Genomic DNA, 26274 nt, shown 5'->3' with positions numbered 1-26274 from the left:
AGGATGCAGAGAAAAGGGACCCTGTACACTGATGGGAATATAAATTGGTGCAGCCACTGTGGAAAACTGTATGGAGGTCCCTCCAGAGACCTGGAACTACTATATGATCCAGCAATTCCACTCCTGGGTATATATCCAAAGAAGGCAAAAACATTCATTCAAAAAGACACATGCATCCCAATGTTCACAGCAGCATTATTTACAATAGCCAAGATATGGAAGCAAACTAAATGTCCATCAACAGATGAATGGATAAAGAAGATGTGGTATATATATACAATGGAATATTATTCAGCCATAAAAAAAATGAAATAATGCCATTTGCAGCAACATGGGTGAACCTAGAGATTATCATACCAAGTGAAGTCCGAAGGAGAAAGACAAATACTCTATGTTATCACTTATATGTGGAATCTAAAATATAAAACAAACAAATGGAAATGCAAACAAAAAAATAAGCTTCTTGGACCAAGATTAAAACAGAGTTCCATTTTTTCCCCTCACCCATTTACTTCTCAGTTCCCTCATCTCCAACTGGTAGTCTTAGCTGAACATTTCACAGCCATCATTTTACCCCCTCATCAAGCCAGGGAACTCCCTGGCCTCATTGACATTTTCAGACAAGACACCTGCTGGGGCACCTGCTCCATATTCTGAAGCTCCAGATGTGGGTCTAGCTCTGCCTTCTTGGGGGCTGTCTGCTCAGAAGGCCTGGCCTGCCCCCTTGTGGGACGGGTGAGCTGAGGGTGTCCGGAGCACGCCTGTGACAACCAGCGCACAAATACTTTTAAGAGAGGAGGATTGGGCTTCCCTGGTGGCGCAGTGGTTGAGAGTCCGCCTGCCAATGCAGGGGACACGGGTTCATGCCCCGGTCCGGGAAGATCCCACATGCCGCGGAGCGGCTAGGCCCATGAGCCATGGCCGCTGAGCCTGCGCGTCCGGAGCCTGTGCTCTGCAACGGGAGAGGCCACAGCAGTGAGAGGCCCGCGTACCGCAAAAAAAAAAAAAAAAAGAAAAAAAAAAAGAAAAGAGAGCAGGACTCTTGTTTTCTGATTTGAGTATCATTTCCTTGGGTTTTGTAACAGAGCCTGCCATATGAGATGGTGGAGGGCTTCAAAGATCATCTGAGTCTCAATGGACAATGGCCTGTGGGTTTCTAAAACCATACACACTGACAAAGCCCAAGGGAAACAGGGACTCTCCGAGGTGGGGCTAGGAATCTGCATTTTAAGAAAGCTCCCCAAGAAATTCGATGCGCAGTCAGAGTTGAAAGCCACTGATGCTGGTGACCCAGCTTTCTAGTTATTTTATAAATGAAGCCACCGAGGTCCAGAAGGGTTCATTTCAGTTCAGAAGAGAAGCCACAGATAATTAAAACAAAAACAAACCCTAAAAAATGAAAAGTGATGAATTCGTCTGTGTTTATGGAACCCATCAACCAGGTGTTTCCCTTTGTGGTTCTCTTTTACTTCCCCAGATCCCAGCTGCCCTTTGAGGAGGGTGACAAAAACTGTTATCAAGTTATTGTGCAGTAGAGGAAGGAGGAAGGAACAATAATGTATAGACACGTGCCAGTTCTCCTGCGTGGTAATGGAGTCTTGCAGCTGTCCTGTGGGGAGCTGTTTCCAGGTGAGGAAACCGAGGCTCATGTGGGTTATGCGTGCAGGCTGAGGTCACGAGGCTGGTGAGTGACATGTTCCGGACTCCTACTGAGGTATACCTGACTCAGACCCTCATGCTCTTCCCTTCACACATTTGGCTTTTTTCTACTATTTCACCACACCCTCTCCAATGAAAAACATTGACCAGATTTAAGGACTTTTAATTTGGCAGTTCTAAATAACATAATTCCCAGACATTAATCATTTGGGTTCTACTTTAATTAGATAAACGATTTTCAAGTTAACCTGGGAGGGGGAAAAATTAGTAGTATGGGATTAAGAGATACACACTACCATGTATAAAATAGATAAACAGCAAGGATTTACTGTATTAGCAGAGGGAACTATAGTTAATATTTTGTAATAACCTATAATGGAAAAGAATTTTTTAAAATAGTATAGTTATATACATATACACCTATAACCAAATCACCTTGCTGTACACCTGAAACTAACACACTATTGTAAATCAATCATACTTCAATTTAAAAAAATAAATGAAAATTTAAAAATAAAGTTAGCCTGGTGTTTTCAAATGAGACTTTCCACCAATGTGGGTTGAATGGTCAGAACCCTGGTGGACAGCACAGGGCTAAGCCTATGGAGGGTATTCTATGAACTTGGCTTTATTGTAGCATAATAGAACTGTCAAAAATCAAGATATGTGTACCACTCAAAGTTTAAAAAAAGAGTAATTTATTATTTTTCTAGATTCGGTATAGGAGAGAAATAATAAAACCTATTTTCAATTCCTTTACCCTAGTCTAATGTGTAAAAGGATTTCCCCACTTGCCCTTTGAGCTTATATAAAAAATATGCTTGCCTTTTTTTTTTTTTTTTTGTCAGAAAGGTTAGTGTGGAATTCCCTCCCCTGCTGCTTTCCTGTCATTTAAAATTCAGCCCAGTGGAGCTTCTGCCAGCCAGCAGTTGAAGATCACATAAGGAAGTGAGAGTGGTTGGCTCAGAGGTGATTTTTAGGTACCACTTTCCAGGAATCCCTGGTGACAGGGGATTGTGTGTGTGTGTGTGTGTGTGTGTGTGTGTGTGTGTGTGTTCTGAATAAAAAGAATCTTCCTGCTGTACAGTTTTTAGTTGTTTCTATGACTTCAACACTCTCCAAGATGTAGATGGAAGCATAAATAAGAGGCAATGTGAACCTTCTCCAAGTAACCATTCCAAGGTGGTGAGTTAATCCTCTACCTAGACCTCATGGCCTTGCCACTCTAGCCAAACTGGTTTCGTGGCTGTCAGTCAAACTCCAGCGTGGCACCATTCCCGCTGATACTGAATGAGCTGAAAACTTGGGTTACTGTTGATTTTGCCCTAGGGAATTTTACTCAGAACAGCATTACAGCAGTGGAGTAGTTGAGACTTGGGGTATGTGTGTGTGTGTGTGTGTGTGTGTGTGTGTGTGTATGTGAGAGAGACAGACAGACAGACAGACATCAAGGAAACATGGCAGACTTGGGTTGGCTCAAGGGCTCAGTTCTGGCCAAGGTGGACGCTGACCTTACTTTCTATCTCCCTGTTCATAGTCTCTACCTGGCACCAACGCAGGAGAACCGAAGTCCAAGTGAGCACTACCCCAGCATCTAGTACAAACACCATGCCTCAGATTTCCCCCCCAGAAAGGGAGTTGAGATTCTAATTAGCCGAATCATCTCATGACAACTCCCTTCATTGTCGTAGGCTACAAAAACACAATCACGTACTCTGGGAACCCTGATGGGAAATGCATTCCATTTTCAAGTTAAACAGTTAGCCTGGCCTGTTTCAAAGGACTGGAAGATTCTTTAGAGTCATGGTTTCTCAACAATGCCTTCACAATGATTCAGAAATTACTTTTTCAGATTTAAAAGGTGAGGAATACTTGGGCAAGAATTGCAAAGGGCCTGAAATACCAATTTGAAGCATAAAAATCATCTAGAATATTTCTAATGCATTTATTCCTTGCCCAATAGGAACAAAATAAGCTTCTTTAGTAAGAGCCTTCAGGATAGCTGTCCCTTCGAGTAATTAAATCAGGAATTTGGGCTAGAGATACCAGTTGTCAAGAAGATATTATTAAAAGCAGGTTCAGGATGTAGAAACCCTGCTCTGCCTTGCAGCTTCCTTTGCAGATGCAGGTTCTGGTTGCTCTCTCTCCCCTTCATGAGAACAAAAGGGAGAATGATTACAGGACCTTGTCCTTCTTGACTACCTCCTCCTCCAACTTCCTGACTGTCTTCTCAATAGTCTTGGTGTCTTCTGAGATGACTTGATGTTTTTAGAAATCAGAGTCCCAGACACAGGTTTGGCATGAGGCTTGTGTGAGTTGCTTTCTTTCTTTCTTTCTTTCTTTTTAATGAAGAAGGAAGAACATGAACATAAATGAGTGCAAAGCATTTTTTTTCTTGAATCACATATGTGACATTTCACAGGAGGTCTTCTATCTTCTCACAGTATATTAAAGACAATTTAAAAGTTATTGTGGGGAGTTCTTAAAGAAAAAAATTTCCATAAGAAGAATGAAGATCCCTGACAAATTCACTTTTTATTTATTTTCTAAAAAAGATGTAGATTAAGGTTTTCCCCTCATTTTCATTCTTCCTTCAGAGCTTCTGGTCAATATGAAGATCCTTCATTCAATAAATATTTACTGAATAACTACTGTATGCCAGGCCTGAGCCTGAGAACTTTACATGCACACCTCATAGCAACCTTTTGAGGTAGGCACTGCTATAAACACCATCACACGAGTGATCGATTATAAGAGACTCTCCCAAGGCCTTGCAATTTGTCCACGGTGGGCATGATTTGAGTTCAGGCAGTCTGGATCCAGAGCTGACCCTCTTAACCACTACACCATATTGCCTCCGATCCAGGAGGCTTGGTCAGGTGAGAACAGGTATCGTCACAGATGTTAATACCATTATAAGTAAAATACACCTAGCACCCAGGTACCGGTTTCTAAATATTGGGTTGGCCAAAAAGTTCGTGTGGGTTTTAAGATGTTATGGAAATCCCTGAATGAACTTTTTGGCTAACCCAATACCATTCTCCAATAAAAGGAACCAAGACCCTTTGGAGAAATGGCTGATTCTAGGGCTGAATCAGCAAAATACAAGATGATTCTGGAATATCTTGTGCTCTGTGTTCTTTTATGTAATAGTCAGTTAGATGTGGCCACAAGAGGAGACACAGTGGAAGCCTGGAAAACAAAATGTATTATACTCACAGCCCTGGAAACAGGATGCCACCCAGGGCCACATGGAAAAGACACTAGGGTGGTCAGGAGGCCGAAGGGGCAGATGTGAGGGGAGAGCTTAAGCCACCATTGGTGGCATTTCAAGGGCAATGCAAGGCAGGCAGGGTAGACAATTAGAATTGGCTAGTTTGAATAATTTCAGCAGGCTCTAAGCTCTAGGGATGGTCCCTAGTTGCCTGGCACTTGGCCCTGGGATGGTGAAGGCAGAGGAGTATTTCCTCCTGGAGTCATGGGCCAGATAGGGGCTCTCTGGCTCTGGACTGATGAGTTTGTACGTCAAAGGCATGCTGGACCTTTGCTATCTCTAAGAGCTGACTGGCCCCAGGAGGGGTGGTATCTCCCCAGCCAGAAATGTTCTTAAGATACTGAAACATCATGATATAGAGAAAATAAAAATATAAGCAATACAGCCAGAAAGTAAGGAAGTGCTTAAGGGATGATGGGTCCCTGTCAAAAGGACACAGGGGCCAGTTTTAAACAGCTTTCCCAGGCCAAATCTGGGACAGCTTGAGCATTAGCAATAGATTATGACTTGTTGAATAAAATAGGAATTCACAAGTTTATAGAGACATTAATTCATTAAAAGTTTGATGAAAATGTAATATTGACATTGTATCAAAGTATCTCCCTACAAAATGCTTACGACTTAGAAAGGGGAAAAGAGTAACTGGAGAAGGCTGATGGACACAACCTTAATCAAGTGCTCCAAGTTAACAGCACCAGTAGTGAGACTAATGGATATCGTGAACCACTGGGTAGGATGCAAGGAGGATGCAACATCACTGTGGTGGACTTTAGTGTGGCCCCCACAATCCCATCTCCTGGTGTTCATGTCCTTGTGGAACCTCCTCATCATGAGTGTAGGTGGGATCTGCAACGTCCTTCTAATGGATAGAATATGGCAAAGGTGATGGGAGTCATCCTGCGGTTATCTTACATCATATCAGCCTCCATCTTGCCAGCAGAGCCATCTTAGAGTCTTGCTCTTCTTGCTGACTTTGAAGAAGCATGAGCTCTACAACCAAAAGGAAGTAAATCCTGCCAACAACCTGGGTGAGTTTGGAAGCAGGTCGTTCCCCAGTAGAGCCACAAGATGAGAACTCAGCCCTGGACTGCACCTTGATATAGCCTCACAGAGCACTCAGCTACACTGAGCCAAAGTCCTGACCCACAGAAACTGTGAGATAATAAATGTGTATTGTTTTGTTTTGCTTTTATAAATGTATTTATTTATTTATTTATTTTAGCCTGCATTGGATCTTCATTGCTGTGCACGGGCATTCTTTAGTTGCAGCAAGCAGGAGCTACTCTTCATTGCGGTGCACAGGCGTCTCACTGTGGTGGCTTCTCTTGCTGCAGAGCATGGACTCTAGGTGCACAGGCTTCAGTAGTTGTGGCATGTGGGCTCAGTAGTTGTGGCACGCGGGCTCTAGAGCGCAGGCTCAGTAGTTGTGGCGCACCAGCTTGGTTGCTCCACAGCATGTGGGATCTTCCCGGACCAGGGTTCAAACCCGTGTCCCCTGCATTGGCAGGCAGATTCTTAACCACTGTGCCACCAGGAAAGTCCCATGTGTATTGTTTTAATCTGCTAAATTTGTGGTAATTTATTATGCTGTATAGAAAGTGAGTACAGTCACTTCTACAATATTCCTGCCAAAGATGCCTGCAATCTTCAAATGTGTCAGAGGGATGAAATAAGCTGGACTGAAGGAGACTAAGGACACATAGCAACTAAATACAAGGGATAATCTTGGATTGGATCTTGGACCAGAGGGCAAAACCTTGTTATTAAGGACATTATTGTGACAATTGGTGAAATTTGCATATGGACTGTGGGTTAGATAATAGCATCTTATGAACGTTGAATTTCTTGATTTTAAGCATTGTACGGTGATTATATAAGAAAATGATAAAGTGAAGATAGCCAAAAAACAATTGGTGAATCTGGATAAAGCCTACCTAGTAGTGTTTGGCACTATTCTTGCAACTTTTCCATAAACTTGAAATTATTTCAAAATAAAAATAATTTTAAAAAATTTAATGTTAGATTTCACTTCAAAATTGTACTGGAAACAATTCAAAAAGCCCTATTGTCACTTTGGGAAATTCAAGGGACTTGGGGACCACTGTCATATAAGATATTCACTACCAGAGTCACATAGATATAAACAATGTGACTAGTACAAAACCTTTGGTCACCTTGTATGGGTCTGGTGTGTGCTGTCAGGAATTTGACGTAGAGACTTGCCCTTTGGGACTAAGCCTTACTCGTTATTCGCCTAGGAGCGATGGTCCTTGGGTTGGCGTGCAGGAAAGTTGGTGTGGTGCTATGTAGTGAACCCTCTGGGGCACTGCCCAGATCCCCTTTGGGCCTGAGGCCCTTGTTCCCTGGCTGCTGAGAGCGTGCTGGGCGCGTCAGCCATCCGCAGCTGAGGCTCTCTGTGGGAATTGCTCCCAGCCTAAGGAAGCTGCCTCGCCTGAGATAAAGCCCCTCCTGAGGGCCCAGTTCTAATGACTGATGAGGAAGAATAGGTCCAACCTCCTTGCGTCAACTGGGACAATGTGGAAGGGCCACCTTAGTTCCAGGGCTCTCTGTGGGAGCAGCTCAAGTCCCTGCAGGAGCCGCATCATAGCTGCCCAGTCCCGTTTCCTCCACTCCCCTCACAGGTGACGATCCGGAGAGCCCTCCCTAAGAAACCTTCTTCAAGGCAATCTCCACCCCAAGTCTGTCTTCCAGGTAGGCTGACCTTCAGCACCGGCCTTCTTCAAACCCATCGACCTGCCTCATGACCACATAGCCAGGCTGCCTGACTACACGCTGCTCCTTCCTATGGAATATTTCTGATCCATAACAAATGTGAATTTTAAAATTCAGGTTCTTTTTTTAAACAATGTGGCAATAAAACCTAACAGAAATGACATATTTCTCAACCTTCTGTGCCACAATATCCTCATTCAGGAAAAATTGATCTCTGATGATTTTGTTGACTTTAAAACTTTTAAACATAACAAAATTAGGCAGAATAATATAAAATGAGGCCCCCGCGGATTCCCTCAGCCAGCTCCAATAATTAGACACAGCCAATCTTGCTGCGTCGATAACTCAAATACTTCCTCTTTTCCATATTATGTGAAGCATATTCCAGACATCAAATTATTTCATCTGTAAGTTTTTCAGTATGTATCTTTAAAAGAGAGTGGATCTTTAAAAAACATAACCACCAAAGCATTATGTAAAATATTATAAATTAGTAACACTAATTCCTTAATATCATCAAATGTCCTTTCAGTGTTCAGATTTAGTTGTTTTGCTTCATTTGTACAGTTAGTATATTTGAACCGAGATCCAGATAAGGTCTGCATATTATGATGGGTTGATCTGTCTCTGAAGGTTCCCCTCCACCTATTTTCTTTTCTTCCTTTCCGCGTCTTTCTTGAAGAAGCTGTAGAATTCCCCACAGTCTGTAAACCTGTATTGTTTAACGTGCTCACCTGCAATTCCTGCAAATTGGTAGTTGGATCTGGGGGCTCCATCACATGTGGGATCTTTTATTTTTTTCCTTTTTTGGCAAGACAGCCTTTTAGGTGGGATTATATTCTTTCATTAGGAGCCACCTAAGGTCTGGTTGTTTCCCATTTAGTGATGCTCACTGCTGTTAATGATCAATGCCCAGATAAATACTCATTAGGAGTTATAAAATGGTATATTCTATTGTTACATCTTCATTTATTAGCTGGCCTACTTTGAAAGTAGAGAATTTTCCCCTTGTCCATTATTTGGTGACTCAGTGACAGAGTTTCAATAAGAAATTCAGCATACGAGCGTTCAAAGTAAGTGGGTTCCTCATCATACTCAGAGTATGACCAATTAATTTAATTTTGTCTAATATCATGATGAACTCCTGGAGGTCATGATGTACTTCAGGCCATTGCGTTATTATCTTTACCGTTACTCAAGATGTTCACTCTCTGGTCAGTGGGAACCTCTTCTAGTGGAATCCTGGGTCTTTTGCTATATGGCCCTAGTCGTCTTTGGTAAGTTCCCTGCTATTTGGTATAACAAGATATACCAGGCTCATCTTGTACATTTCCTGCCCTAGACCTGGAATCAGTTATTTCTCCAAGAAGCTCTGGTTCTTTGTAGTGGGAAAGGTATTTCAAAACCACAATATGGGCTCAGGAAAACATTCACAGTCTTTGTTTTTTTTAATTCCTATATTGGAGGAAGTTGGATGAAGGGATTCTTTTTATACCCCTCTGTATTATTTGAATTTTCATCATGTGTATTCATTCTTTTAATTTATTTATGGCCTACAATAATACATAAATACATTTTTTACAAAAAGTAAAAATTCTTTCACACCCTTCTGGTACCACTTTCCTGCCAGAGATAACTTCAATTACCAATATGTTGTGAATTCTTCCAGATTTTGTCTTAGACAGCATTGTTACTTAAATAAGACTTCTGTCCTAAGGATTCCAGATTCTATTTTACTCTATTCAGATGATTCAAAGGGTTATCTAAGGTAAAAATGCAATGGATAGCAATTTAAATCTTTATTGGGACCAATAACTAGGGCTTCTGTGTTGCCAACTCCAGGGGGTGCTGTTTACATCACAGACTCTGTGACTGATTCCTCCTGGAATTTGCAGCACAAAATACACCTACCAACAAAACAATAGGAGGGTAAGCAAAGGACAGAACATAGAGAAAATGGCTCTTGAATATAGGAAAAAATGCTCAAGTTGGCTTTTAATAAGAAATATGCAAAATACAACTACAACAAAGTACCATTTTTCACCTCTCAGATTGGCAAAGATTAAAATGCTTACTAGCCCATCACCATTCAATGCTGGTGGAATGACGGTATTTCTGGCTGTTTGACAATATGCATTCATTTACAAATTTATCAACACTTGCTAATTCAAAACACTTCTAGGTATTTACAAATATATACAAATATCCTTGACTGTTTAGGAAATGGTGTATGTGCAAGGCAGAACTTCTTAACAAGAGCTCCACAGAAAAATTTAGGGAATTTATCAACTTGAATGGTAAAAAAATTGTTTTTGTTTTCACTAAACTCTGACTGAAATTTATCATTTCCTTTAATTATGAAACTAGGCAGGAAACCATAATAGTATCAGTCTGTGCCTCTGTTACCAATAAAAGTCATATTTTCTGTCATATTACAGTTGTAGATATTTTGAAATATCATTTATGCTCATCCGTACTTTGAAATTAGAGTAGTTATTAGACCCATTGCTAGATCTCATTATCTAATTCATTAATAAACACATATATTTTTAAATAAAAAATATTTTCATAATTACATTTCAGTATAATTGGTTTACTTTTGATACTAAGGATTTTATTTTATATACTTGAAAACATCGTGGTGAGAAGAACGTTTATAGGCTTCACCAGACTGTCAAAGGGGTGCCTGGGCACAAAAATAAGTTAGGAATAAGATAATTCATAGCATCATGTATATCATGGCAAATGATTGGACGTAGCCCCAAAAGTACATTGCTACCATGAAATACTCTGCAGCTGCAAAAAAAAAAGAGGAATCTCTTTATCTAATAAAATGAAACAATATCCCAGATATTGTAAAGACAATAAAACAGTGTGCAGAAGGCCTCGTGTAATATGCAACTACTCATATAAAAAATGAGGTGGGGGGAGAATATGTAATACAAACGTCTGTCTGCTTGTAATGTGCATGAAATACCTCTGGAAGATAGACAAACAACTGGTAGTACTGGTGGCCTCCAAGGATAAGAACTGGGTGGCTGGGACCTGGATTGTTAGGGAGGCTTCTTCCTGATACACCTCAGAGTACATTTAAAAATTTGAAACTGTGAATGTACGATCTATTCAAAGAATTCAAATAAATAAAATGTAACATTTAAAAACTCCTTACCAGAGTCTGTCGAGGGGATTGATACACAGCAGCACATCTTAAAGTCCAGTCCCCGCCTGGTCTGTGAACCTCAGCCTGTCCTGCAGTGAGCCCAGAAGGTTCTGTCATTTCAACCCCCTACTCAGCCCAAACCCCCAATAAATGTTTTCTAAGACTTCCTTGGTTCTCACCTTTCCTTCCACCTTTAGTTTTTTATCTTCCAGAAGTAAAATTTAGCCTATTCCATTGCAAAGAGACAAAATATTCCCATCTTGTCTCACAAACCTAGCTGGCATCAGTGGAATTAATCTTAGTGGACAGTGAAGGGAAGTATGTGAATATTCACAAGTTAATCATTTTTTGTCTCCAATATTGTTTGTTCACCTTTTCATAATATATTTATTTTAAGGTGAAGTGTTGCTCATAGAATGGGGCAGAGTTTTAGTTGTGTTATTTACAAGGAGGGTCTAGTTGCTACTATTTGTAAGAGAACATAAATATTATGGTATTAGATCACTAAAATATTTCTTCTTTCCAAAACTTCTCTCATGAATTTCCTACTGTTTCCAAAAAGGAAGCCAAGTTTCAGCGTAATACACTGATGACCACATTTGTCCATAGGTCTTTGGCAATACAGGGTACATTCATACTACCAAAGTAAAATATTTTGAAGGAAACATTAATGCTGCGTTTTGAAGAGCAATGCTAGCATGAATAATGATTGCCAAAATTATGCAAGTGACACAAGAATTGTGTTTATAAATATTTGTTTGGCACTTTATGGTAACAAATGTTAACTCTTGAGATCTGGGTCAGCAGAGAAAAGACTTATTTTTTGGAAAATATATTGCTTAGAAGTAGACTTGAGGTTCTTTGTATGATAAACAAAACTATAGCAGGGTTTTGCCACAAAAACTTGAACAAATCATTTTAAATTAAAACATAACCTTATTGTTTTTATGGTGGACTCTGGGAAAATATTTGAGGTCTCAACAGAAATTTCCAGCTTGTTTTCGAGTCAGAAATGTGTTTTCTTTGGAGTCATGAACAGGATGAAGAAAACTGGGACAGCTGCCCAGACCCCATGCTTTGAGCCCTTCCATGCTGCAAAGTGAAATAGTGACTGGAACTGTGGGGACATTCAGGGCTGCCAGTGGAAGCGGGGTGGGGACATGCTTTGGGAGGAGGAAGATAATTTCCCGTTACTTCTGCAAACCTGTGTAACGAGGTCAGCTGTTAAGAAAGGAATAACTGGTATTTCCAGTTCCTTTTCCCACCCATGACACACAGTACAAAGATTTCCCTGGATTGTGTTCCCCAGAGGAGCACATGGAAATTGGGGCTTTGAAGTTGAAGCCACAGAAGCTAACTAATTGAGGTGGAAGGTTAGTTTTCTTCAGGCTGGGAGTGGACATGTGCATAGGAACCAGGCAGATCTTTGGAGGAACCTGGGACTGGGGCTCCCTTGCATGTAAGTGCCTAACAGGAATTATTTCAGGATGCCTATTAGAGACTCAACACTTACCTCCAAGCTCATAGGAGACCCTGAGGCCCTGGGGGGCTCTGTGGGCCTGTGTGTGGTAGAGGAGTAGACCACCATGAGGGACATCTCTGGTCTGCCTGGAACATACTGCCTGACCAGTGCTTTGGAAAACTGCTGAGCCACAGCAGATGGAGTAGCTGATAAGGACTCTGCAGGCTATGCCAACCCAGATACCAGGAAATTCTTGAATGAACCCCTGGAGGATAAGAGAGAATCCCCCAAGCATGACAGAGGTTGAATTTTCTGCCAGTCCTGTAGGTGAAAGTACAGAACCAATTTCTCTGATGTAGAGAAATGTAGCATTTAGACACAAGTAAGTGGCAGAGTAACTTTCATACTTGTCACATTGAAAATATTTATATACAACCAGGCATAAAGCTCACCTCCCCTGTATTACTTCACACACACACACACACACACACACGCACACGCACGCACACATTTCTGTCAACATCTTGGAACTGAGACTGCTTGGAATCAATTTGCTTCCCCTCCTGTCCTTACACATGCTTCAGTCTTCATGTTGGCTGTCACATTAGTCTTTCATTTGCTGGCTTCATTCACTTATTCATTTAATTCTACAGAAAATCTTGAGGGCCTAATATTGGCTTATAACTCCAAGGCATAGTTCTAGTCATGAGATGTTCAGTCTAGAGCATGACGTTGAGTAGAGAGTGAGAGGGTCTGGGTGGATGGGCAGCGAGAACAGTTCATGACCCTAGAAGGAGGACAGGGGACTTCCCTGGTGTCCAGTGGCTAAGGTCCAGTGGCTAAGGTGGTCCCAGTGCAGGCGGCCCGGGTTTGATCCCTGGTTGGAGAGCTAGATCCCACATGCCACAACTAAGAGTTCGCATGCCGCAATTACAGATCCTGCGTGCTGCAACTAAGACCCAGCGCGGCCAAATAAATAAATAAATATTAAAAAAAGAAGAAGAAGGAGCAGGACAGAAGACTTTAGCAGTACAGAGGGACAGTTAATCCCATCTGGAATGAGAGGAGGGGTCATGCTAAATTTTTGCAAGAAAATGAGGCCTTAGCAGATCTTGAGGTTGTAGGGAGTAAATGGGAACAGGGAGAACATTGCAGGGAGATGGATTAGGCAGGGCACATGCATGGGGACATGAAGAATATCATCTGCTCAATGAACCACAGAGTTTGACACTAAGAATACAAGCTGTAAGAGGAACAACCACATATTCTTTCTACCTATTGCTGTTTCTGAACATTATGCTCTATATACTTCCCTTGGCAGTCATCGTACTAACTTCTCAAAGATTCTGCCCAGTGTGGATACATGTAAGAAGAAATAGCAAGCTAAGCAAAAGGATTTCTATCAGCAAAGTAGAAGCCTGTACTATTGGGAGCGTTTTATTAGACCTATCACATGGAAATTCTGAATTCCTCTTGATGTATATAGATAATCAAAATATATTAGTCAAATACTTAGAGCCTTTCATTTCTATTTGTAGATTAAAAATTGTAATATAATGGTATTCTGAGAAAAGCACATATTAGCAGATGTTACTGCAACAAATATCTTCGCTTATGTGAACAGATTTAACATATAATTTAGTGCTTGTCAACTGAAATTAAAATTATTAAATTATTTCCTGTATAATTTGATTACCTATGGTCGAGAGGACACAGAAAGCTGAGTAAAGGGCATGGTTTTCCACATAAAGACATATGCTGTTTTCAGACTCAATGCAGAATGTCCTCTTCAAGGTAAGGGCTTGTCCTTGGCTAATTCCTCTACACAAGTATTCCTTCCCTTTCCACTTTACTTAAGCCATCTCTTCTTTTTGGAAGTGTCCCATTAACCAAACTCAGTGATTTTAGCAGCTTGGTCATTTTTCCAAGAAGAAAAAGGGGAATCATTTTCAATGAAAAGTTATTGCCCTTGAGCTGTTTGTCAGTTCAATGGACCAAGTAAAAAGATGGAAGAGTTGATGAAATTAAGGAATTATTGCCTCAACCTTGCTTTTTCCTTAAACAAAAATAAAGTATTGAAACTTTTGTTCCTTAGGAATAATTTAAGATTTTCAGTGAGTTTTCCTTTAGAGTAAGTTTTTAAAACTTTATTTGAACCATAGACCCTGTAACAGCATACTGATGTTTATACCCCTTCTAAGAGTAACGTTTTTAAATGCATAAAATAAAATACACATGATTACAATTAAAATAAATAATTATACAAAAATACAATGATGAAAATTGGTTTTAAAACTTCATGATAACATGTGTGTCTTTATTAACACATTAAATAATAAAATCCAGCTCCAAATCTAGTAGCTACAATATTTTGAGGTAGTGATGAATGTAACGGGTATTTTCAAGGTATCTACAACAATTGTAATGTAATGGGAATTATTTCTCTTGGTGACAGACTTACAGGAACAGTGAATAATTACTATGGTTTGAAATCTATATTCATAACTGAAGGAAATGTTAGAGGTTCAGGAAAAAAATCTTTTCTTAACATCTTTAGTGGAGTATAATTGCTTTACAATGTTGTGTTAGTTTCTGCTGTATAACAAAGTGAATCAGCTATACGTATACATATATCCCCATATCCCCTCCCTCTTGCATCTCCCTCCCACCCACCCTATCCCACCCCTCTAGGTGGTCACAAAGCACCAAGCTGATCTCCCTGTGCTATGCTGCTGCTTCCCACTAGCTAACTGCTTTACATTTGGTAGTGTATATACGTCGATGCTACTCTCTCACTTCTCCCTCCCTGTACCCTCAAGTCCATTCTTTACATCTCTGTCTTTATTCCTGTGCTACCCTTAGCTTCTTCAGAAACTTTTTTTTTGTAAGATTCCATATATATGTGTTAGCATATGATATTTGTTTTTCTCTTTCTGACTTACTTCACTCTGTATGACAGATTCTAGGCCCATCCACCTCACTACAAATAATTCAATTTCACATTTTTTATGGCTGAGTAATATTCTATTGTATATATGTGCCACATCTTCTTTATCCATTCATCTGTGGATGGACACTTAGGTTGCTTCCATGTCCTGGCTATTGTAAATAGTGCTGCAATGAACATTGTGGTACATGACTCTTTTTGAATTATGGTTTTCTCAGGGTATATGCCCAGCAGTGGGATTGTTGGGTCATATGTTAGTTCTATTTTTGGTTTTTTTGGAACCTCCATAATGTTCTCCATAGTGGCTGAATCAATTTACATTCCGACCAACAGTGCAAGATGGTTCTCTTTTCTCCACACTCTCTCTAGCGTTTATTGTTTGTAGATTTTTTCTTTTCTTTTTTTTTTTTTTCTTTTTTTGGTACACGGGCCTCTCACTGTTGTGGCCTCTCCCATTGCAGAGCACAGGCTCCAGACGCGCAGGCTCAGCAGCCATGGCTCACGGGCCCAGCAGCTCCGCGGCATGTGGGATCTTCCCGGACCGCAGCACAAACCCATGTTCCCTGCATCGGCAGGCGGACTCTCAACCACTGCGCTACCAGGGAAGCCCTGTTTGTAGGTTTTTTGATGATGGCCTTTCTGACTTGTGTGAGGTGATACCTCATTGTAGTTTTGATTTGCATTTCTCTCATGATTAATGATGTTGAGCATTCTTTCATGTGTTTGTAGGCAATCTGTATATCTTTTTTGGAGAAATGTCTATTTAGCTCTTCTGCCCATTTTTGGACTGAGTTGTTTGTTTTTTTGATATTGAGCTGCATGAGCTGCTTGTATATTTTGGAAATTAATCTATTGTAGGTTGCTTCATTTGCAAATATTTTCTCCCATTCTGAGGGTTGTCTTTTCATCTTGTTTATGGTTTCCTTTGCTGTGCAAAAGATTTTAAGTTTCATTAGGTCTCATTTGTTTATTTTTGTTTTTATTTCCATTTCTCTAGGAGTGGTTCAAAAAGGATCTTTCTGTGATTTATGTCATAGAGTGTTCTGCCTATGTTTTCCTCTAAGAGTTTTAGAGTGTCTGACCTTACACTTAGGTCTTGAATCCATTTTGAGTTTATTTTTCTGTATGGTGTTAGGGAGTGTTCTAATTTCATTCTTTTACATGTAGCTGTACAGTTATCCCAGCACCACTTATTGAAGAGGCTGTCTTTTCTCCATTGTATAATCTTGCCTCCTTTATCAAAAATAAGGTGACCATATGTGCATGGGTTTATCTCTGGGCTTTCTATACTGTTCCACTGATGTATATTGCTGTTTTTGTGCCAGTACCAAACTGTCTGGATTACTGTAGCTTTGTGGTATAGTCTGAAGACTGGGAGCCTGATTTCTCCAACTCCATTTTTCTTTCTCAAGATTGCTTTGGCTATTCGGGGTCTTTTGTGTTTCCATAAAAATTGTGAAATTTTTTGTTCTGGTTCTGTGAAAAATGCCATTGGTAGTTTGATAGGGCTTGCGTTGAATCTGTAGATTGCTTTGGGTAGAATAATCATTTTCACAATGTTGATTCTTCCAATCTAAGAACATGGTATATCTCTCCATCTGTTTGTATCATCTTTAATTTCTTTCATTAGTGTCTTATAGTTTTCTGCATATAGGTCTTTTGTCTCTTTAGGTAGGTTTATTCCTAGGTATTTTATTCTTTTTGTTGCAAAGGTAAATGGAGTGTTTCCTTAATTTCTCTTTCAGATTTTTCATCTTTAGTGTATAGGAATGCAAGAGATTTCTGTGCATTAATTTTGTATCCTACTACTCTACCAAATTCATTGATAAGCTCTAGTAGTTTTCTGGTAGCATCTTTAGGATTCTTTATGTATAATATCATGTCATCTGCAAACAGTGACAGTTTTATTTCTTCTTTTCCAATTTGTATTCCTTTTATTTCTTTTTCTTCTCTGATTGCTGTGGCTAACATTTCCAAAACTATGTTGAATAATAGTGGTGAGGGTGGGCAACCTTGTCTTCTTCCTGATCTTAGTGGAAATGGTTTCAGTTTTTCACCATTGAGAATGATGTTTGCTGTGGGTTTGTCATATATGGCCTTTATTATGTTGAGGTAAGTTCCCTCTATGCCTACTTTCTGGAGAGTTTTTATCATAAATGGGTGTTGAATTTTGTCAAAAGTTTTTCTGCATCTATTGAGATGGTCATATGGTTTTTCTCCTTAAATTTGTTAACATGGTGTATCACATTGATTGATTTGCGTATATTGAATAATCCTTGCATTCCTGGAATAAACCCCACTTGATCATGGTGTATGATCCTTTTAATGTGCTGTTGGATTCTGTTTGCTAGTATTTTGTTGGGGATTTTTGCATCTATGTTCATCAATGATATTGGCCTGTAGTTTTCTTTCTTTGTGACATCTTTGTCTGGTTTTGGTATCAGGGTGATGGTGGCCTCATAGAATGAGTTTGGGAGTGTTCCTCCCTCTGCTATATTTTGGGAGAGTTTGAGAAGGATAGGTGTTAGCTCTTCTCTAAATGTTTGATAAAATTTGCCTGTCAAGCCATCTGGTCCTGGGCTTTTGTGTGTTGGAAGATTTTTAATTATGGTTTCAATTTCAGTGCTTGTGATTGATTTGTTTATATTTTCTATTTCTTCCTTGTTCAGTCTCAGAAGGTTGTGCTTTTCTAAGAATTTGTCCATTTCTTCCAGGTTGTCCATTTTATTGGCATATAGTTGCTTGTAGTAATCTCTCATGATGCTTTGTATTTCTGCAGTGTCAGTTGTTACTTCTCCTTTTTCATTTCTAATTCTATTGATTTGAGTCTTCTCCCTTTTTTTCTTGATGAGTCTGGCTAATGGTTTATCAATTTTGTTTATCTTATCAAAGAACCACCTTTTAGTTTTATTGATCTTTGCTATCATTTTCTTCATTTCTTTTTCATTTATTTCTGCTCTGATCATTATGATTTCTTTCTTTCTGCTAACTTTGGCGTTTTTTTATTCTCCTTTCTCTAATTGCTTTAGGTGTAAGGTTAGGTTGTTGACTTGAGATGTTTGTTGTTTCTTGAGGTAGGATTATATTGCTATAAACTTCCCTCTTAGAACTGCTTTTGCTGCCTCCCATAGGTTTTGGTTGTCGTGTTTTCATTGTCATCTGTTTCTAGGTATTTTTTGATTTCCTCTTTGATTTCTTCAGTGATCTCTTGGTTATTTAGTAGCATATTATTTAACCTACATGTGTTTGTGTTTTTTACAGTTTTTTTCCCTGTAATTGATATCTAGTCTCATAGCACTGTTGTTGGAAAAGGTACTTGACACCATTTCAATTTTCTTAAATTTACCAAGGCTTGATTTGTGACCCAAGATATGATCTATCCTGGAGAATATCCCATGAGCACTTGAGAAGAAAGTGTATTCTGTTGTTTTTGGATGGAATGTCCTATAAATATCAATTAAGTCTATCTTTTTTAATATGTCATTTAAAGCTTGTGTTTTCTTATTTATTTTCATTTTCGATGATCTGTCCATTGGTGAAAGTGGGGTGTTAAAGTCCCCTATTATGAATGTGTTACTGTCGATTTCCCCTTTTATGGCTGTTAGCATTTGCCTTATGTACTGAGGTGCTCCTATCGTTGGGTACATAAATATTTACAATTGTTATATCTTCTTCTTGGAGTGATCCCTTGACCATTATGTAGTGTTCTTTGTCTCTTGTAATAGTCTTTATTTTAAAGTCTATTTTGTCTGATATGAGAATTGTTACTCCATCTTTCTTTTGATTTCCATTTGCATGGAATATCTTTTTCCATTCCCTCACTTTCAGTCTGTATGTGTCCCTAGGTCTGAAGTGGGTCTCTTGTAGACAGCATATACATGGGACTTGTTTTTGTATCCATTCAGCCAGCCTGTGTCTTTTGGTTGGAGCATTTAATCCATTCACGTTTAAGGTAATTATCGATATGTATGTCCCTATTACCATTTTCTTAATTGTTTGGGGTTTGTTATTGTAGGTCTTTTCCTTCTCTTGTGTCTCCTGCCTAGAGAAGTTCCTTTAGCATTTGTTGTAAAGCTGGTTTGGTGGTGCTGAATTCTCTTAGCTTTTGATTGTAAAGGTTTTAATTTCTCCATCGAATCTGAATGAGATCCTTGCTGGGTAGAGTAATCTTGGTTGTAGGTTTTTCCCTTTCATCACTTTAAATATGTCCTGCCACTCTCTTCTGGCTTGCAGGGTTTCTGCTGAAAGATCAGCTGTTAACCTTACGGGGATTCCCTTGTGTGTTATTTGTTGTTTTTCCCTTGTGCTTTTAATATTTTTTCTTTGTATTTAGTTTTTGATAGTTTGCTTAATATGTGTCTTGGCATGTTTTTCCTTGGATTTATTCTCTATGGGACTCTCTGCACTTCCCAGACTTGATTGAGTATTTCCTTTCCCATGTTAGGGAAGTTTTCAACTATAATCACTTCAAATATTTTCTCAGTCCCTTTCTTTATCTCTTCTTCTTCTGGGACCCCTATAATTCGAATGTTGGTGCATTTAATGTTGTCCCAGAGGTCCCTGAGACTGTCCTCAAGTTTTTTCATTCTTTTTTCTTTATTCTGCTCTGCAGTAGTTATTTCCACTATTTTATCTTCCAGGTCACTTATTCGTTCTTCTGCCATGATTGTATTCTGCTATTTATTCCTTCTAGAGAATTTTTAATTTCATTTATTGTATTGTTCGTCATTGTGTGTTTGCTCTTAAGTTCTTCTAGGTCCTTGTTAACATTTCTTGTATTTTCTCCATTCTAGTTCCAAGATTTTTTATCATCTTTACTATCATTACTCTGAGTTCTTTTTCAGGTAGACTGCCTACTTCCTCTTCATTTTTTTGGTCTGGTGGATTTTTACCTTGCTCCTTCATCTGCTGTACATTTCTCTGTCTTCTCATTTTGCTTAACTTATTGTGTTTGGAATCTCTTTTTCGTAGGCTGCAGGTTTGTAGTTCCTGTTGTTTTTGGTGTCTTCCCCCAGTGGTTAAGGTTGGTTCAGTAGCTTGTGTAGTCTTCCTGGTGGAGGGGACTGGTGCCTGCATTCTGGTGGATGAGGCTGGATCTCGTCTTTCTCGTGGGCAGGACCACATCCGGTGGTGCCTGCGAACTTATTATGATTTTAGGCAGCCTCTCTGCTAATGGGTGGGATTGTGTTCCTGTCTTCCTAGTTGTTTGGCATGGGGTGTCCAGAACTGGAGCTTGTTGGTCGTTGAGTGGAGCTGGGTCTTAGCGTTGAGACGGAGATCTCTGGGCGAGCTCTTTTTGATTGATATTACATGGGGCTGGGAGGTCTCTGGTGGTCCAATGTTCTGAACTCAGCTCTCCTGCCTCAGAGGCTCAGGCGTGACACCCGGCTGAAGCACCAAGACCCTGTCAGCGACACGGCTCAGAAGAAAAGGGAGAAAAAAATAATGAAAAAAAAAATAAATAAATAAATAAAATAAATTTATTAAAATAAAAACGTAATTAAAAAAGAAAAGAAGAGAGCAACAAAACCAATAAACAAATTCACCAATGATAACAAGTGCTAAAAACTATACTAAGATAAACATAAAAATCAGAAACAGGTCAGTTGCATACAGCAACCCGCAAGTCTGCAGCTGCTCCCAAAGTCCACCACATCAATTTTGGGATGATTCATTGTCTATTCAGGTATTCCACAGGTGCAGGGTACATCAAGTTGATCGTGGAGATTTAATCTGCTGCTCCTGAGGCTGCTGGGAGAGATTTCCCTTTCTCTTCTTTGTTCGCACAGCTCCTGGGGTTCAGCTTCGGATTTGGCCCCACCTCTGTGTGTAGGTCACCTGAGGGCATCTGTTCTTTGTTCAGACAGGAGGGGATTAAAGGAGTGCTGATTAGGGGGCTCTGGCTCACTCAGACTGGGTGGAGGGAGGGGTACAGAATGTGGGGTGAACCTGTGGCGGTAGAGGCCGGCATGATGTTGCAACAGCCTGAGGCGCGCTGTGCGTTCTCCCGGGGAAGTTGTCCCTGGATCACCAGACCCTGGCAGTGGTGGGCTGCACAGACACCCAGGGGGGAGGTGTGGATAGTGACCTGTGCTTGCACACAGCTGTCTTGGTGGCTGCAGTAGCAGCCTTAGCATTTCATGCCCGTCTCTGGTGTCCGCACTGGTAGCCGCAGCTCATGCCCGTCTCTAAAGGTCGTTTAGGTGGTGCTCTGAATCCCCTCTCCTCATGCACCTCCAAACAATGGTCTCTTGCCTCTTCAGCAGTTCCAGACTTTTTCTTGGACTCCCTCCCGGCTAGCCATGGCGCACTAGCCCCCTTCAGGCTGTGTTCACACAGCCAACCCCAGTCCTCTCCTTGGGATCTGACCTCCGAAGCCCGAGCCTCAGCTCCCAGCCCCGCCTGCCACGGCGGGTGAGCAGACAAGCCTCCCGGGCTGGTGAGTGCTGGTCGGCACCGATCCTCTGTGTGGGAATCTGCCCACTTTTCCCTCCGCACCCCTGTTGCTGCACTCTCCTCTGTGGCTCAGAAGCTTCCCCCCTCCACCACCTGCAGTCTCCGCCCACGAAGGGGCTTCCTAGTGTGTGGAAACCTTTCCTCCTTCACAGCTCCCTCCTATTGGTGCAGGTCCCGTCCCTATTCTTTTGTCTCTGTTTTTCCTTTTCTCTTTTGTCCTATCCAGGTATGTGGGGAGTTTCTTGCCTTTTGGGAAGTCTAAGGTCTTCTGCCAGTGTTCAGTAGGTGTTCTGTAGGAGTTGTCCCACATGTAGATGTATTTTTGTTGTATTTGTGGGGAGGAAGGTGTTCTCCACATCTTACTCCTCTGCCATCTTGAAGGTCCTCCTCAGGAAAAAATTTTAAAGGAATGTTTTCTTCATCCAATCCCATGGACTACTGAATTCTGTCCCTGCACCCAGACAAAGGACTCTTGTTTTACAGGGGTCTGGGATCAATACGTTGACTCCATTTCTACTGTTAATGTGGAGAGCACCTTAATGAGACCCATCTCCCCATGAGAAGGCAAGAGGTATATTCATTCCCTCAGGAGATGGGATAAGGAAGAGGAAGGTCTACTCTTGCGTTGTTCTTTTAAAGCCTGTATGCCTAAACTCTGTATTCAACCTGTTAAACACTGTAAACTCATTCCATACACCTTCCCTAATCCTTTACAATTTTAAAATTTATTAAAAAAAAAAAAAAAAAAGCTTTAGCCCAGAGACAGCACAGTAGAGTAAAACAAACATGAGCCTGCCAGAGAACCCTTGTGCCCCAGCTTCAGCTCCTGCACCACCTTGGTAAGTCCCCGGACTTTGATCCTTGGCTCAGTCACCATAAATCAGGCACAATGATAGCTACCTAGCAGCATTACGGTGAAGTTTAAAGGTGGCAACATCTATGAAATTTGTAAGCTCTGAAGAGCTGTGCAAACACTACAGAAGTTCACTGTATATTTACAGAGGACTGGGTCTCCTCTATATGTCTTTTTCTCACTGTGTGTACAGACCATGGCCCCAGAGAAAGTTAAAGTCAATAACAGCACATTAAGGAAGAAGTGTCCCTGGCTAGGGACTGGTACAGAGTGTCAGAAAGGTAGAGAGTTTCCTCTGCACCTGGTGCGTCTCAGAGCTTCTTTCCCTGCTGCTTTCTGGCTGGATAAAACCATCCTGCTCCGCCAGCTCCCACAAGAAGAACACATAAAGTTTCCCAAGTTTGCTTTAAACACTGAAGTATTCATCCATACACCCACAAATAGTTATGAAAGATATTAGAAATGGCTTTGCAGGTGCCAACCAATTGGAACTGTAGAGCCACCAGGGAATACAATGGCTCTTCTGTTTTGAAATAAATATTTAAATGTGCAAATATTTGTGGACATTTTGTTAAGCCCCTGTACACATGGCTAACTCTTCAGCCTATACTCTGCCAAATGCCAGTAATACAGAGACCATATTCCATTTTATGTGAGCAGTTATTCTTTTCAGATTTGTACATGTATTTTAGAGAAACACACTGAAGTATTTTTGGATGAAATTATATGAAGTATAGATGAGTGAGATTGACCATGTGTTAATATTTGTTGATGTTGCATGATGGGCGTGTGGGGTGTAATTATACTATTTTTTCTGCCATTGTATATGTTTGTAATTTTTCCATTATAAAGATATTTAGAAGCTTTACCTGTACATAAGGAAAAACAAGGTATTCCACATTCATGTTAAATAAGTGAAAATAAAGTGAATTAGTGAAAATTTAGACTCTATCAGGTTCATCTGGAGAGATGGTTGCTATGCACCCTAGCTTGTCCTAAAATTTGTTTTAGCAATATTGGCACTATTATTTTACAGATAATAACAATGAACATTACTTTAGGCAGGAAAGCACATAAAACATGATTTTTTTGCTCTGTCTGCACCTTTTTCAGCTAGACTGATCTGATTGCCAATGACGATATCCACCAGTTGTATCTGTTCAAATATGTGCTGGTCTTTTATAGTAAAACTTAGAATAGCTATTTTTTCTGAAAACACATTGAGCGATCAACAAAGTGATCAATTTGAGGGACCTGTGTCCGAAATATATAGTATATATTTAAAGTAGAATTAAAATTCATAATGGAGATACTGTTATTTACTGAGTATTTTAGGTAATTGTCATATCTTTAGTACATGAAACACATATGGCAGCCTCAGTACTATAAAGATATCTTTTAACAGCAAGTTACAAGTGAACCACAATTTGAGATAATATATCTTTATGTAAATAATTCACCACTTTACCTTATAGCCAAGCCATAGATGCATTATTAAAAGGATTATCTCCTAAGAACATGAAACTGGTGATTGCAGTTTATTCAGGCAACGCGTAAAATGGCATTAGCCCATTTTACAGATGATCCTAGAGATGAAATTTGAAGAAGTTTAAAAAATGCTCTTCTGCAGGTTGTTTCATCTCTATTTTCCTCAGTCTCATTAAATTTTTATATTAGGACAAATACAGCACATTTAGGAGTGTTTGCTAAAATTCCAATGAAATGTATTAGTTTCTGCATGTTATTTAGGTTATAAAAAAGGAATATTGATCCCTTCTGTCACTTTTATGAATATCACTATGAATATATATTGATATTTATGAATTCCATATTTCCATGAAAATCTAAAATATGAATAGTAACTCTTTTCTCCCATTCCATGTCAAAACATACAACTTTTGATTATAGCAATAGTGACTTGCTACCACAAAGACCAGCTCCCTATGTAATCGGTTCCTCTTCTCCAAGAATCAAGAAAAATCTTTCTGGGACTTCCCTGGTGGTCCAGTGGTTAAGACTTCTCCTTCCAATGCAGGGGTGCCGGTCTGATCTCTGGTCGGGAGCCAAAAAGCCAAAACATAAAACAGAAGTAATATCATAACAAATTCACTAAAGACTTTAAAAATGGTCCACATCAAAAAAAAAAAAAAAAGTATTTCTGCACCACCCAGGAAGCTGATTCACGACAGAAATCAACAAGCTGTTAGATAGCATTCTATATCCCATTCAGGGTCTTAATGGGGCAAATTGGGTCAAGGGTAGTTGACCAAGTTTTAAATCCTTTAAGAACATCTAATGAATAAGAAAGAAATCATAACTTCTATATCTTTATCAAATGCTGATTTGATACTGTTTCGGTTTTGATTGCTTTGATCCAGCTTGTCACGTAAAAAGAGTCCAAAAAAACAAGTCGGTTTGGCCATGATCTAAAACTTTCAATCACGTGTGCATGGTATTCGCAACTGTATTTGCTTTATTACTTAGAGTGATATTTCGCTCAGTGCAAAAAAAAAAAGCGAAGTAAAAACTCAAAAGGAATGCAGTAGATACAGTCCTTACTAATAATACCTCCATTTATGTAGAACTTTATGGTCTTCAAAGCCCTTCTAAATTCATAACCAAAATGTGGAGAAAAAGGTTGTATGATTATTATATTTATTAACTAGACTTGAGCTATTTCATTTGATGCACGAAACAGTGTTAGTACAGGCAGAGCAGGTATTGTTACCATTTTACAACTGGGAAAACTAAGACCCAGAGAGCTCAAATGACTTGCCCAGGATCACAGAAAATGTGGCAAGCCTAGAAGTAAACCTATGTCTTCTGGATCCTAGCACTTTTTCCCTCCTGACATGCCATACCGTTTCTAAGATAGTTATGAATGATGATTGACCTTAAATTATTTGTCTATCTTTGGAAAACGTTTTTTCTCCCTGGATCCCCAGCTGCCTGGCACCAGCACTCTCCTCAGGCTCTTGGAATCATGATTAACAGGAGGGGAACAGGTGGCAGCTTGGCCACCTGCCACATGGAAAGACTAGGTCACTTCCTCATCGTAAAGGGCTTCCAACCTCAGATTTGTCAGGCATTCTAAAATGGAGAGAAAAACAAATCCACCTCTGAAGCAGATGGAAAAATAAACACCTAAGTCGGTATTTTGTGTTCCAGATGAAAGCGTCATTCTAAAGGTAAATAATTGTTATTTCTAGAAAGAGAGAACAAAATTTCAGTTCGGTGTACCAAAACTATGGCCTCATCCATTAGGATCACTGATGCAGAAGCAAGTAAAAACTATTGGAGGTCTGGAGTTCCTATATGACTAGGTAGTGCTTAAATAAATATTCGGTTCCCATCGTACAACTCAGTGTTTAGCCAAGTCCAAACATACTGCTGCCAACATTTTAAAGTCAACACTGATATCTAAAATAAACACAGGCTGACTATCACACACTGGTACTTTGATGAAAATGTATTGTGCAATAGCTCCCTACAAAGAGAAGCTCTTGGGCTCTTTCTCTGGTTAACTGTTGATTATTCAGAAGAATGGTAAGCCCCCTAAAATATATTTTTTTAATTCATTCATTCAACAGAGTTTTGTTTGTTTGTCTTGTGTTGTCGTTGTTTTTGTTTGTTTTTTGAGCACTTACTCTCAGGAACTGTATGAGATTTTGCCCTACTTTCAAGTTCACAAGTTAGCTTGCCACAGTTTCATAGATGCTGACACAAGTGG

This window comes from Grampus griseus (genome assembly GCF_964374135.1).
Source record: "Grampus griseus genome assembly, chromosome: 5".
Lineage (NCBI taxonomy): Eukaryota > Metazoa > Chordata > Mammalia > Artiodactyla > Delphinidae > Grampus > Grampus griseus.
This window is presented reverse-complemented; position numbering follows the sequence as displayed.